A 16,161-nucleotide genomic window follows, 5' to 3' on the forward strand; every position below is an offset into this window, starting at 1 on the left:
ACCATCTTTCTAAATTCCATATATATGCGTTAGTATACTGTATTGGTGTTTTTCTTTCTGGCTTACTTCACTCTGTATAATAGGCTCCAGTTTCATCCACCTCATTAGAACTGATTCAAATGTATTCTTTTTATGGCTGAGTAACACTCCATTGCATATATGTACCACAGCTTTCTTTATCCATTCATCTGCTGATAGACATCTAGGTTGCTTCCATGTCCTGGCTATTATAAACAGTGCTGCGATGAACATTGGGGTACACGTGTCTCTTTCGATTCTGGTTTCCTCGGTGTGTATGCCCAGCAGTGGGATTGCTGGGTCGTATGGCAGTTCTATTTCCAGTTTTTTTAAGGAATCTCCACACTGTTCTCCATAGTGGCTGTACTAGTTTGCATTCCCACCAACAGTGTAAGAGGGTTTCCTTTTCTCCACACCTTCTCCAGCATTTATTGTTTGTAAACTTTTTGATAGCAGGTGTTCTGACGGCGTGAGATGGTACCTCATTGTGGTTTTGTAAAATCAGAACATCTTACCAAAGATAACTTTACAATTTGAAACAGATGTAGTTCTTTCTCCCATGAAAAGTACATTGAGATGACTATTCTATTTCCTATGAGCTGGGCCACTTCTTACCTCAAAAGATCTAATTCTTGGGATATGGGGGAAGAAGTTTGCTAAATTTGCAAGACTGTTCCCCAGATTAAGGATTATCAACTACCTGGCTAAAAGCTGACCACTGACCTTTGAAATATCATGGGAAGGATCAAAGCACTGCTTTTGCGTTGCTCATTGTTTGCAAATCGGTTACTTCTACACCATTTAGAAGCCATACGGTAAAATATTATTTCCCCTTTGAATTTTTGCTAAGGTCCAAAGAATAGTGAAGAACGTCGCTGTGTTCATGCTCACAAGGAAAATGGAAATTCATGTAACAGGCCCATGTGTATTATACATCTTAAAATATTTCCATCTGCTTCTGAAGTTTCCATATGAGAATGCCAAAAAGTCTCTTACAGATTAACAGGAGGGTAAATGGGGAATTTCAGGGGATCTTTTCCCAACCACATCTTCCCACCTCTCCCTGCCTGCCCACCCCACACACACCTAGTAAATGTTTGGTTATCATTTCACTCTGAATGAGCTCTCTATTCACATGCAAAAGGTATTAACTTTACATTTTCCATAACCTACTCTGACCACAGGAGACATTCATTCACTACATGTCAGACTCGATATGACACAGAAGATTGTTTCCATGTTCATCAGGGCAGGACTGTGTATCTGGGGAGGCTAAGCCCCACCCCTGCCCCCAGATCCTTCAATCTGATGCTAGAAAAAAGCACTCACTGTTGCAGTTTAAAGGAACAAAAGGGATATTTTTCCAGCCACAAAATATGATTACATTTCTGAATGATGGTAGCATTTGTCTTTGGCAAGGCTCTTAAAGGATGCCTTCAATCTTTCCCAGCATCAGGGTCTTTTTTAATGAGTCGGCTCTTCGCATCAAGTGGCCCAAGTATTGGAGCTCTATCTTCAGCATCAGTCCTTCCAATGAATATTCAGGGTTGATTTCCTTTGGGACGGACTGGGTTGATCTCTTTGCAGCCTGAGGAACTCTCAAGAGTCTTCTCCAGCACCACAGTTTGCAGAATTAGTGAAAGTCAAAGTCGCTCAGTTGTGTCTGACTCTGCGACCCCATGGACTGTGCAGTCCATGGAAATCTCTCCAGGTCAGAATACTGGAGTGGGTAGCTTTTCTCTTCTCCAGGGGATCTTCCCAACCCAGGGATCGAACCCAGTTCTCCCACATTGCAGGTGGATTCTTTACCAACTGAGCCATGAGGAGAACTGAAGAATCCTGGAGTAGGTAGCCTATCCCTTCTCCTGTGGATTTTCCTGACCCAGGAATCGAACCAGGGTCTCCTGCATTGCAGGCGGTTTCTTGTCCAACTGAGCTATCGTCAGTTTTGTCACTGATGTGAGTTGAGCAAAGCTTTTAATCTGATACACAAACTGAAAGCTACAAACTTGTTTGTGACAAAATGAGATCTGGCTGCTGCGTATCCTCCTGCACGTTCAGCCAACAAAGCCAAGTATTCTTGTGATGCACTGGGCTGGATGGCCTGAAATACCTACGTTTTTGCTCAATGGTCTTTTCTGGAAAAGGGTTCGATCAGAGGATGACATTAAGAAAAACTCCGAGTGCTAACGTGGCAGACGCTGGACAAAGTGCTTTGCAGGTTGCGTTTCACTGAATTCTCACAAGTAGGCTCTAAAGTGGGTCCTGTTACTATTTCCATTTTAAGATGGAATAAACTGGAGGACAGGGAGTTGAGGACACATGTCCAAGGTCACACGGCTAGTGAGCGGTGGAGCCAGGATTTTAAAGAGCCGACGAGGCTCTAGCCTGGAGCAATTCTAGTTTCCACGTCGACTCAAGCTCTATCTTCTGCTCAGCTGCATAACAACTTCTTCCACTGTTTCAGAATAATTCTTCACCCATTTTATGAACGTGATCGAGTTGTATTTCAGCTCAGAGCATCCTGCAAAAGTATGTTATGAATCATTGATATTTTTGCACATGCATGTAATCTTCAGATAAGCTAAATTAAAACTCACAGGCTGCTTAATTTTCGAGAAATTGCTTACATGCATGAACAGAATTCACGTTCTCTGCTATTGCAAACAGACTTTACCACTTGCCCTGGGTCTGCGGCTTGAAACTGATCTCGTCTATTCTTGTTTATAGTTTAGGGAGTCAGAGGCTCTGGCAAAAATCAGTGTTTTTGTTGATTCCAGTGAAGGAGTTAAGGAGAAGAGAGTCTTTCCAAAGATCACTATCTGACTAGCGAGACCAATTTAGCCACTTTATGGCAAAAGTTGTGAATTGTTCAGAAGTTTTCGAAAGCACGCAATATCACCGGTCTGCCTTCTGTGGCTGCCAAATTGGAGATGCCAAGGGAGATGGCATGTCCTCAGTAAACAGTTCTGCAGCTGCTGAAAAGGTCAAGCGGTTTAGCACGTTCTCGTCTACGGACAACTCTTTGCCTCCCAGGCCACAGGCTCGCTCTTGAAAGGAGGAAAACGAGCCGCCCTGAGCTCAGCTGACTGAGGCAAGACACACGAAGCGCTGAGGCCATCTCCTGTCGGGGGGAGAGAGGCCACTTTCCCGGGAAGCTTCTGTCTGCACAGTTGGTGCAAAGAAACCCAAGGCGAGGTGCACGAAGGCCCAGATGATACAGGAAGTCACAGAGTTTGGAAGCAGATTTCTTTTAGGTCATTCTGTGAGCCTCTTGTGATGTCACCACCTCCTTCACTATGAAGCCGACACGATGCTTTGCATCCCTGAAGCAGCATTCCATTTGAAATCGATAAAACTCTGCTCGGCTCTAACTGGTGTAAAGGTGTTCATGAATCAGGGGCATTCTTCCCCTTTTACCTTTCAATAATCCTGCAATACAGGGGGACCTGCATTTAACCAACATCAGCACTCTGAGTGCGGATGTTTGCTTAAATATGTGTGTGTGTGTGTGTGTGTGTGTGTGTGTATGTATATATATATACATACATGTTGGGCTTTCCTGTTGGCTCAGATGGTAAAGAATCCTCCTGCAATGAAGGAGACCTGGGTTTGAACCCTGGTTGGGAAAATCTTAAACACTCCCAACTTATTTCCTGAATGACCACCAGGACACCATTGTGTAGACAGGACCCAGGAGTACACATTCCTCATTTGGGTTTGTTGCTGGACAAATCTGATCTCCTAGTTGAAAACTGGACCTGGAGAGAGGCAAGCAGCAGAATAATGGGAGGAGAGAGCTGTGTTGAAACAAGTGAACCCTTTGCTGGTGTTCAGCACATGGGACAGTGTTTGAGTTCCTTCAGTTCTTTAAAACTTTCCAAGACAATAGGCTTCATGCATAAGGATGTAGGAATAAGGATAACTGCCAAAGCACTCGAAAGAAAATAATAAACTCCACCAATAGAAGCAGTTAAATATGTGTGTTGGAATATTATACAGCTGTTAAAAATGCTGCTGACACCTACATTCATTGACATAAGATGCCCGTGGTATCATCTAGAAAGCAACCCACTTGGGTTTTGTATGCATGCATGTGTGTGTAGGTAGTATGGAACAATATGTTTTAAACAGTACATGAACAATTAACTCAGATGAGTGGATAATATTTATTTTCCTGCATTTAAGTCTCTGAGTTTTCACATAACGTCTTCTTTTTTTAAATAAGAAAAAACCAAACTGTTTCCATTGGAGGAGAAAACACCTCCTCAGCAAACATTTATGAACCGTAACCATCTAGGGTGGTGGGGAAGTACTAATTGGAGTTTTGTGAGTCATCAGTGTCAATATTTAATTCCCTCCTGTGCCACTGAAATTCCACCTACAGCTTAGGCAGAAAAGGTTAACTCACTTCCTACAGGAAAACATTCCTTGGACCTAAAGAGCTTTCCTTGACAGAACAATAGATGATAAATGAAAGGAAACTAATTTCATCATTAATTGAAACACACTTTGTCCACCACCTCTGGACACCAACTTAGGAGACAGAACACCATCCAAGTCTATTCTAACTGTATGGGACAGCCCAAGCATGACAACTAGTCTTCTAAGACGCCTCCACCGTGAAACACCATGGAATACGTCCCAGTAATCACATTGGAAATTGCACGATATTGTTTCCTCCAAGTTTCTACCTGGACCCTTTTGGATCAACACTTCTGGGGAAATCCAGCAGCCATGGGGGAATTCCGAGTCCTCCAAGACAGCCAGTCTGTGAGGACCCTGCGCCTGTCTGGAGAGGCCACAGGAGGAGAGAAAGGCCTCCTTAGCCCCCGGTCCACCCCAGCCCAGCTGTGTGCGAAGGAAGAGGCCCTCATGACTCTCACCCCAGCTCCCTGACTCCAGCTGCGTGGGAGATGCTTGCAGGACCACCCTGCTGAGCCCATCAACCCACAGGACTGGGAGAAGGCGTCAGAGAGCGTTGGTTTTAAAACTCCGAAGTTCTGAGGTTTGCTCTGGCACAGAGATGACCAAAACACCAAGAAATCACCACAAATACCTTCTGCTCTCAACCGCACTGCCTTTCTCCATTTTCCACATTAAACTTAGTTTCCTACAAAATCTCAAATAAACAACGAGTCATTTGGATGGTATGCAAAGAAAAATGCACTATGCCCATAGAAAGAAAGATATTTTAACTCTCCAATGGTCATTTAAAGTATGATTGTAAGGAATGGCTCTAGATTCCTGTGGGGAAAGGAACAGCTGTGACAAAGTCGGCGAATGCCCCTCACCTGCGATGCCGAGAAGCCTGTCTGTCGGTGCCTTTCTCTTCCACGTACCTGCACCCCTTAGACGAACTTACAATTCCTAAAGCCAAGGAAGGCAGCACCTAGGACGTGATGGATTGCAGCAATCCCAACACCGTCCAGGAGGAAAAGGACTTCAAAACCCGCCTAAAGAGTCTGTCGTCACTGCGAAGTCCCTTGAATTATGTCTGCAGAAGGTAAGCCCTCCACTTTGTATTCCAACCGACTGTAGAAATGATGTATATCTGAGATGAAATACTTGTTGTTCAGTCGCTGAGTCATGTCGGACTCTTTGCAACCCCATGGACTGCAGCACACCAGGCCTCCCTGTCCTTCCCTGTCTCCTGGACTTGGCTCATGTCCATTGTGTCTGTGGTACCATTCAACCACCTCGTCTTCTGCCACCCCCTTCTCTTTTTGCCTTCAGTCTTTCCCAGTCTTTTCTAATGAGTCAGCTCTTCACATCAGGTGGCCAAAGTATTGGAGCTTCAACTTCAGCATCAGTCCTTCCAATGAATATTCAGGGTTGATTTCCTTTAGGACAGACTGGTTTGATCTCCTTATGGTCCAAGGGACTCGCAAGAGTCTTCTCCAGCACCACAGTTCAAAAGCATCAATTCTTCAGTACTCAGCCTTCTTTTGGCCCAACTCTCAAATCTGTACATGATTACTGGAAAGACCATAGCTTTGATTATATGGACCTTTGCCAGCAAAATGAGGTCTCTGCTTTTTAATATGCTGTTTAGGTTTGTCATAGCTTTTCTTCCAAGGAGCAAGAGTCTAAAACACTAGGGACTTTTAAAAGAGGCAATTCCTGACTCAGCAACACAACTTGTTTAAGCAATAATCCAGAGAGAGATGAACGTGTGCCTCCAAGTATAATCGGGACCCACTCAAATCGGTAACATCAAGAGCCAGCAATTCTCTAAACTAGAGTCATGTGGATACAAGTCAATTAGGTCCACTCGGTTCTCAGGAGAAATCAGAGAGCTCTGCAGACCCGACCATATTTACCTGTAATAACATTTTTCCCCATAACACCCACGTTGTGGCACCGCATGATGCTGGAAAACAAATTTCATCGTATTAGAATTGATGCTTTCAATCTGCAGTGCTGGAGAAGACTCCTGAGGGTCCCTTGGACCACAGGGGGATCAAACCAGTCAATCCTAAAGGAAATCAATCCTGAACATTCATTTGAATGGTTGATGCTGAAGCTGACCCTCCAAACTTTGGTCACTTGGTGGGAAGAGCTGACTCATTGGAAAAGACCCTGATGCTGGGAAAGATTGAGGGCAGGAGGAGAAGGGGATGACAGAGGATGAGATGGTTGGATGGCATCACCGACTCGATGGACATGAGTTTGGGTAAACTCTGGGAGTTGGTGATGGACAGAGAGGCCTGGTGTCCAAGGGGTTGCAAAGAGTCGGACACGACTGAGTGACTGAACAACAACAACATATATTCCATACTGGACTGGGAAGAATGCAAACAACTAGATGACCTGATGGTTCATAATCAGGAGCACCCAGAAGCCAGGAAGTCTTGATCTTCATCTTTGCATTTAAGCCATTTTAGATTCCTCCCCACCACAAGCTGTCTGATTTGAATCATGAAATACTGGCCTTCACTAACCTAGGAATGTTGCCTATAACAATATTAACTCTGAATTTCCTACAGATGAAATGACTTTCTAATGCGTCTTCAAGGCTGTAATGCTGCTGTTCCATTCTGTTTTAGTCCATTATGTTTTGGAAGTTGGGTAGTTTCAATGGGAGGCAAACAAGAGAATACAGCAAAGCTTTCAACTGCAGGGGTTTACACATAAAAGGAGCATCCCTGGAACAAAGCATTTCCACAAACAACTCAATTAATACACGGACTCACGGCCCTTCTTAAAATGTGTTTTATTGGTTGTACATTTTCTGATGAGGCCAACACACCCTTCCTTTTGAGGAGCCCTGGCTCCTGAAGACTTAGTTCCTTGTCCTAGCCATGAGCATCAGAGCAAGCACTTTGACAGAAAGAGGTGGCCAAGTGTCTCCTGACATTGTCACTGTCTTCTCCCACCTTCATCGTGCTGTTTGAGTCCACTCCTACAGGAGCATGACGTGGAACAGAGCATCCCCAGTGTGAGGTCTTACACACACGAGCAGAAACACCCAGACAAGAGTATCTGCAGTCCATTCGCAGTAGCAGCAGGAAACCGGAGAATGTCCTGAGACAGGAAGTCCAAGAGTCACCTCCTCACCCGACGAGTCCAAGTGGGACCTGAGTTCCCGATTCCATTTTCCTTTGAAAATTCTCATTTCCCTTGAGGTGGTGGGAGGCGGGCCAGAGCGGTCACCATAGGAACCACATAACCATCATGAGGTTCGACAGCTTACCATTTCCTTGGTCAAGAACACAGATTCAAAGAACTATTTCGTGGCACATAAGGAACTCATTCTTCCTTTACTGCGCTCTTAGACCAGAGAGTGGGGAGAATTATAAAGCCACGCTTTTCACAAGATACCCTGACTGGAAATGCCACCATTGAATGACCTGGATAAGGCAAAATTACCCCACTTTCGGCAATAATTCCCTGTTAGTCTGAGAGGTCAGTCACCCAGGCTCTGAAATATGCCCCCCACACCCCGCCTCAATGGTAATTTGCATCAAAAAATGAATTTCTCAAGAATAAGGGTCTAGGACAGGTGGCTTCCCCCAATGTTAAAAACAACCGTGACTTCTTTCAAGCCACATTATTGCTCAATTCAATGCATTTCTGGTTACTCTACTAAAAGTTAACTTCCATCAATGCTAATACTTTTTGTGCTCACCTCAAATCCTGCACACTAGTTACTTCCTTGGTTTGAAAATTTTGTGAGCACACTCCCAAATACAACAACTCTTTGTGACCCCATGGACTGGAGTCCGCCAGGCTCCTCTGTCCATGGAATTCTGCAAGCAAGAATACTGGAGTGGATTGTTGTTCCCTTCTCCAGGGGATCTTCCAGACCCAGGGATTGAACCTGGGCCTCCTACATTGCAGGCAGATTCTTTCCAGTCTGGGCCACCAGGGAAGCCCCCACAACAAGCAGTGGTTCAAAAGAAAACAGCAACACACACAACCTGGGTAACAGGAAAGCTAGAATAAAACCAAAAAGCTAATAGAGGAAAGACTATCCAAGGCACACCTCCCTACAAAACAGGTATTCTTAAACACAGTACCAGAGCTTTGGCTGAAAGTTCTCAATTGATATTCAAAATTCCCCTTTCCTTACACAGTGGGAGAAAGGTTTCCCCTTAAGGAAGCTTGGCTCACGTTTCCATAGAGGAAAACAGAGTTGAGGACAGGCCCCTCAAGCTTTTCTTTCCTCCCGCAGCTCATGAGCAAAAAGTTCCCAAGGTCAAAACAGAGACTTGCGCACCTCAAAGACATGGAAACAGTCCATGCACAGCCTTCAGAGCTCTTCACTTCATCAACAGCTAACGAATTCCAATCTCTACAGCCAGCCTGCCTCAGCCATAAAGAAAAGACGTGGCAGTCCATAGAGAAGAGATGGATTCCACCAGGAAAGCTAGCAGGGGGCTCTTCATGGCAGGAAAGAGAGCCGGCAGATGAGGGAATCCATGAGTGAGACTCACTCTTCTATTTCCCATTCCGAGGAGATAGGGCGTCAGAGACGGGTTTCGAAGGATGGGGTGATACCCTCTCCAATCTCCTTTCAGGACAGTTCAGGTTCCGGGGAGAGATGGCAGGGCCTCCTGCCCAGCAAATAGAATCGCTCCTTCTAGCATCAAAGGACTATAAAGACTGGGCATGTTTCCACCTGCCAACCCGCTGTCTTCACAATAAACATGGCTTAGAGACAAAGCTGGGGTGCAGCCCAGGAACACAGTCAACCAACCACGCTGTGCTCTGCTCAGTCGCTGCAGTCGTGTCCGACTCTACGAACCCAAAGACTGTAGCCTGCCAGGCTCCTCTGTGGGATCCTCCAGGCAAGAATACTGGAGTGGGTTGCCATACCCTCCTCCAGGGGATCTTCCTGACCCAGGGATCAAACCCGGGTCTCCTTCATTGGCAGGTGGATTCTTTACCCTCTGAGCCACCAGGGAAGCCCCAGATTATTCAACAGAAGCAGCATTTTCAAATCGAAGCACAAAGGAAGCTGGGGAACCCCACCTGTCAAACTAGAATTCGTATCAAGCCAAGCTCCACTGAGTAGGTATATACTGAGCACATCATCAATATTTGCACAAAATATAAGAAAAACACTCATGTACTTAAATAAACCATTTGAAGCCCACCCCTTACCCCTCTTCCAGCTTTCAATGACCACCCCCCATGATGGTCTGTAGAGTGGGCAATATGTCCCAACAGTGGAAGCTAATTACAGAAGGAAAACATTTTTTTCCTCTAAAAATACCTATTTTATTAAAACATCACTTCATCATTTCAGTTCATAGAGGAAAATCACTCCACTCAGAAAATAAATTTGAGACAAGGGAATAAGACAGACACAGGGATAAGTGGACAGGTAAGCTGAATTTTCTTAACTGAACCTCTGCGGGTGGCTTTCACACAGAGGTTGGCTGAGCGCGTGACAAATTGTTGCCAAATGTAATTTTCGACACAAATAGTGTTCTAGAGTGGCTGTTGTGAAACTCCGCTGTCAAATTTGGTTTGGTAACGGTCAGAATTCAGCACAGGCTCAGAGTGTGCAGAAGGCCCGTGATTCCATCCACATGATGTCTAAGCGCCTCTTCATGACAGATGCTCTGTTTTCAGCTTTCAGGGCCGCCCCGGGGAGCCCACTCCTGGGCTCCACCTGCAACCTTTGCAAAGCCCAGCCATGGTAGCTGCCAGCCTGCATCTCAGATCATACCCTTCTCGGTGCCAACACTATCCACAGAGCTCTACTTTTCCCCGCGTGTCAGTGAACAGAAACGACAACCACCGCCTCTGCAGATGTAGATTTTGAAATCCCACTGCTCATCAAGAGCCCAGTCATACCACCGCCTCATCACTGGGATCAGGTTCCTCTTGACCACTTTAAAGTAATAACCAGTTTAAGGATCTACATGCATGGCCATCGTAGATCAATTTCTGCATTTTCTTTTGAATCATTCACGTTTAAAAATGAAAATACACGACCCTCTCTTCCTGCCCTTCCACCTTCAAGCCCCATGGGCACCCTCAAGACAGCAGTCAGCAAGGACACATAAGATATTGTTGGATATATTTCCAAGATTCTTGGGCTGTTGAGGGTCCTCAGTGGGCATTTCATCCCATTTCCAAGCCTCTAACAGCCACAGAGATTTTCAGTTAAAGAGAACAAGACTGGTAGCCAAATATTCTGATTAGCGTTTGACAGGGGTTTCAGAAAGGCAAGGTTGACATTTTCCACATTCTCATCCCTCCCCCTTATGACAGAGACCCCCGAGAAACACCAATGAATATAGTCTGGAAGCACTTCAGTGTCCCCAGCTCACACTCACCTCCAAGGATGGAACACACAACAGGCAACTTGAGATCAGAAAAAAAAGAAAAGAAAACCACCACTTTTTCCACACCATTTCTAAAAATTCAAACTAGGTTTGAGCATTTCTTTTTTATAAATTATAAATTCTAGTTCTTCTGGTGAAGACCTGGAGTGTATTTCTATAAACATTCACAGTTTTCTGCATTGTGGAAAAAGCATGTTCCCCAGAAAAACTTTGGTGTCCTCAACTATTAAAAAATATTTGTCCCCAGAACTAAACATGAGGAGGCTCAGTTTTGTGTTCATTTTTCTTTACCCAGAAAGCAGCTGACAGATACATCTCACAAGGCTTTATCACCCCTCTAATCACGTACTCTTTTCAGGGTGCCATCTGTTTAAAATGGTCTCCATAGAATCAGTAACAGTAGGGAAACGAGGAGATTTTCCAACATCCAAATCAATGGTACTTCTGAATTCTAAAAGATAATAATAAAGGTTTGGCTTTTTGATGGATTTCCCCATAGTAACGTTGAAAATAAACGAAGGGATATACCTGTCTGCGTCAGCCTGCTCTTCCATGGGGTTCCTGTCCTGGCACGCGTCTTTTCTTCCAGGCCCAGACATAATTTCTCGTCACCGTTCAGCCTTCAACTCCAAAGCCCAGAGACGAGCCCCTGAGGCAGTGGCCTCACTCACTCTGTGGACAGAGCTCGCAGGCTCCAACACAGACATGACAGTGACCCCATGGCGCTAGTTGCTGACTTCCAGTCACAGTAGAATACGATTTCAGAGCAAGCCCTCTCCAACCCAGATGCTCTTCTCTGAAGGCCAAACGGGAAGTTGTATTACCAGGTCTTAGCTTTCCAGTGGGAGCTCTGCGACAAGTTCTCTTAGCTACCCCTCGCTGTTTCAAGATTTGAGAACAATAGAGTCCCTGTAACCAAGACCAATGCAAAACTGCTGATTCTTACTTTTGATGAATGAAATGGTTGCATCAGTTTTTCCACAGAAGTGTCAAAGTCAGCACAGGTCACAGGTCATCTGTAACCAGCAGAAGAAGAGCAAGCAAACGGAATAAAAAAAAAAAAAAACAGAAAAGACCATGATGGCCTGACCAAAGCCACAAACCCTGGGGGTTACTTAGGAAGTTCTGGGTTTTTCTTGTTTTTCCTGTATTAAGACACAAGAAATACCTAAGGAGATCAAACCAGTCAACCCTAAAGGAAAGCAAACCTGAATATTGATTGGAAGGACTGATGCTGAACCTAAAGCCCTAATACTTTTGGCCACCTGATGCAAAGAGCCGCCTCTTTGGAAAAGACCCTGATGCGAGGAAAGATCGAAGGCAAAAGGAGAAGGGGGCGGCAGAGGATGAGATGGTTAGATAGCATTGCCGACTCAATGGACATGAGGTTGAGCAAACTGCAGGACACAGTGGAAGACAGGGGAGCCCGGGGTGCTGCAGTCCGTGGGGCTGCAAAAAGCTGGACACGACTTAGTGACTGAACAACGACGACTTAATAAGTGGAACTATAAAGTATTTCTTTTTGCCTAGAACACCATGGGAAACATTACTAAGATAATCGATTGGCGCCCTGAACAGATGTCTGGGACTGTCTGGCATATGAACATTGGAGGATAGGCTTGCAGAATGCACAAGAACAGTAAAAGACCAATGATTGTGAGCTACACACACACACACACACACACACTCATTTCCATCTCAGACTGTGCAAGCAAGATAGAAGCAGATTTAACCAACTTGTTTTGATTACATCAGTGTGACCAAACATCGTCACTAGAATAACAGATGGATAATGGATGGTTCCTCCGCAGAGGCTGACAGCTCCTGCCAGGTGGGAACCTGGGGACAATCTCACCGATATTTTTTCATCATACACACACACCTGTGTGAGTTCTTTCTCCTTTAGTCGCCCTTGGGGAGGCTCTATATTTATTCCAGGAAGGTTGACTTTGCTTTAAGCACAACACACACTTTTTTGAGAAATCTACATTTGAGATTATCTTCACAGCCCATGGTGTTTTTTAAAAGACATTTAAAAGTTTCACTGGTTATGAAATGTTAGGCTCCTTGGTAGTAGATGTTTTTAACCAAAACCATCAATAAAATATATTTTTTTAAGTTTTAATGGTAAAACTCCAGTTCTGGGGGCAAATTTGCCTTCTAGAATTTGCCAAACACTACTTGATGCTAAGTCTGAGAAACCAAGTAGGTAAAACAAAGAGGGAAATTTACCTGGTAAGGATTTTTATTAAAAGAAACAAACCAGTAAGGAGTAATTAGCATTCTACATATTACACATATGGGAGAGGAAATGGATACTGAAGCCTTTTCTGAAAGAGAAGTGACCAAAATATTCTAGAAAATAACCCTGAAGATGACTCCTCTGAAGGGCAGTAAAGATACATACACATAAGTGGCCATTGTCCTAAAAGTCATTCCCATTATTTTTGGCATACCTCTGAAGTCAACAATATAGAGAGAGATGGATATTTGTATAAGTCTATATAATATGGGTAATTATATCACACCAAATCAAATAGATTTTGGGGGAAAAAGAACAGGATCTCTTTTATAGAGATATATGGACTTTCTAATACACTGATAATTATAGGCAAGGCTGATATCCAGATAGTCCATGCTGGTAGCACATTAAATAGTGTGCTGGCCACGAAGCTTATTTGGATTTTTCCGTAACATAACATCTTACAGAAAAACTGGGCTTCCCTGGTAGCTCAGCTGGTAAAGAATAGGCCTGCAATGCAGGAGGCACGGGTTCAATCCCTGGGTTGGGAAGATCTGCTGGAGAAGGGATAGGCTACCCATCCCAGTATTCTCGGGCTTCCCTGGTGGCTCAGATGCTAAAGAATCTGTCTGCAATGTGGAGACCTGGGTTTGATCCCTGAGTTGGGAAGATCCTCTGGAAGAGGGCATGCAGCCCACTCCAGCATTCTTGCCTGGAGAATCCCATGGACAGAGGAGTCTGGTGGGCTGCAGTTCATGGGGTCACAAAAAGTCAGAACTGCTGAGCACGTCTAAGCACATGGGAAAACGGGCATGAACTTTGTGGCCAATCCACTATTTTGCATATCATCCCTGGATAGGAATATCTTCTTTCTTTGCACACACACACATACACACACAAACATATATCTGTATGTACATGAGATTCCTAACATATCAACTTAAATATAGATTATGCATCTCTTTATTTCAGAATTAGTTGTTTAGAACTTATAACAGTTCTAAAAAAAAAATAAAATTTCGACTTGTAAGGCTATCAGGCCATTCTACGTTAGGACATAAGATACCCCATCACCATGGAATACATTGTTTCTACAGGGAAAAGGTATCCCAAATTTCAAATCAGTATTCCATCTCTCTTTAGTGGGGAGTAGACCAGTGTTCTCAACCCTGTTGCAGGTTAGAACACACAAGTGACTTGTGAAAAATACCAACTGCCAGGTCCTACCCTGACCAACTCAGTGAGAATCTCTGGGCCCTCAGTATTGAGTGTTAACATGCTCCCAGGGATTCCACTGTGCATCCGGGTTGAGAACCACCACCTACTCCTTCTCCACCCAAGTGTGCTTGTTTTGCAAGCTCAGGCCCTGGACTCACTGACAGCAGAGGTAAACACATGAGGAACATGGTTAGTTAAGAATATTTAAAAGTAAAAATCACTCTGGACAAGAGGCAAGAGTCACCTGACTCAGACCAGAGAGACGTTTTGCTTAAAAATTTCACCAAAAGCTGTCATGAAATGGCCTGATTTTTTTTTCTTTCTATTTTCTTTTTAAGAAGATGAATGCATTATTCTTGTGATTTTCTTCCCTCTGCATCTCAAAGAGAGAAACTTCCAGATTTAGAAAGAACAGTAGGAAAGTGTATGGCCATGACCACTGGGATAATTCCCTTTTTTTCTGGCTGGAAATAGATGAGACGGGAGTAGCATCAAAGCAGATGAGTTGGACGTTTATCAAACAGGTGTGTCTTAAACAAAGATGAACAAGTGGACGGATGTGCCTTCCTCTCTCTGGGCGTGAGCTGGATGCCGAGAACAAGGAGCAAACGCAGAGAAAAAAAAAAAGACAGGACTGCACTTCAAAAGCCAAGAGAGAAAGACAGGACTACACTCGGAGCGCTCAAGGGCACGACGCTCTCTCCCTATTTGTGAACTTGAGGCAAAGAAAGGAGCAGACCGTGTTCTCTTTGGAAACTTTTTAAAATCTCTTTTTAAAGTAAAATCCCTCTGTCCTTGTGCAGCAGGAGTAGCTTTGTATTAACACAACATCCCAAAGCAACACTCCCCGGTTGTCACAGGTTGTATCTTCCCTGTGGACCACTTCACTCCTTGACCTTCCAAGAACCCAGACCCCAGAGCAGAGAACCCACGGGGGTCTCTGGCCACGAGAAAGAGCTTCTGCTGCTCCATCAGCTGCTGGGAATCTACCACGGAGCCAGCCTCCCGCCGCGGAGCGAGCCACCACCAAAGGAGGGCGCGCCCTGGGCTCAGCCATCGGTCCCCAAGAATTCAGCCAGCGCCCCCATGATCTTCCCACCTCATCAAGAAACTGCTCCCTGCCTTTATTTTTCTTCTACTGCAGCCCTTCCCTTTACAAGAAGGCTTCTTCCGTGACCAAACCAAAAGAAGCAAGATGACATTAAGGGCAAAGGCAGTCCCTGGGGAGGCCACAGCAGAGGCAGGCGCTGGTTCTCTGGGTGGGGAGACAAACTTCCCCTCTGGACTGGGAAACCTCCTCCTTACCAAAGACGGATGTTATTTATAATAGCCATTTGCAGAACTTGTGACGTCTCACACACACAAACACACACACACACGCACGCATGCGCACAGAAGGATAGATAGGTGATGGAAAACCACATCGCAAATCACATTCGATTACTCCTACACCACCAAGGCCAACAGAACAGCCAGATCTGCGACTCTCTGAGCTGTGACAAGACTGATTTTTTGTCTTCCAAAGTTAGGAAATAGTGTGTGACCAGGCAACGCTGCCGCTTCACCGGAATACGCGGTTACGACCCCGGGTGGAGCAGAAACTGAGGAACACGGCAGCAGCTACAGCAGCTGGAACAGATGCGCCACGTGAGCTCCTGGTGGATACTTTTATCAGAATCCCAAAGATGCACATGAAATAATTTCTTCTGGACCACAGACACGATCGAACTTAAAAAATAAAAAAGCCAATAAATACTGCCAACCCAATCTTGTCTTTCGTCTCTCCCTCCTCGCATCAAATGGAATCTTGTCAACCGCTTAAACATAAATATTAAAATAATAAGTGGGACAGACTACAGATCTACTTACAATTCCATCACT

Source organism: Bos javanicus, chromosome 19 (assembly GCF_032452875.1).
Source record: "Bos javanicus breed banteng chromosome 19, ARS-OSU_banteng_1.0, whole genome shotgun sequence".
In the NCBI taxonomy this organism is placed as follows: domain Eukaryota; kingdom Metazoa; phylum Chordata; class Mammalia; order Artiodactyla; family Bovidae; genus Bos; species Bos javanicus.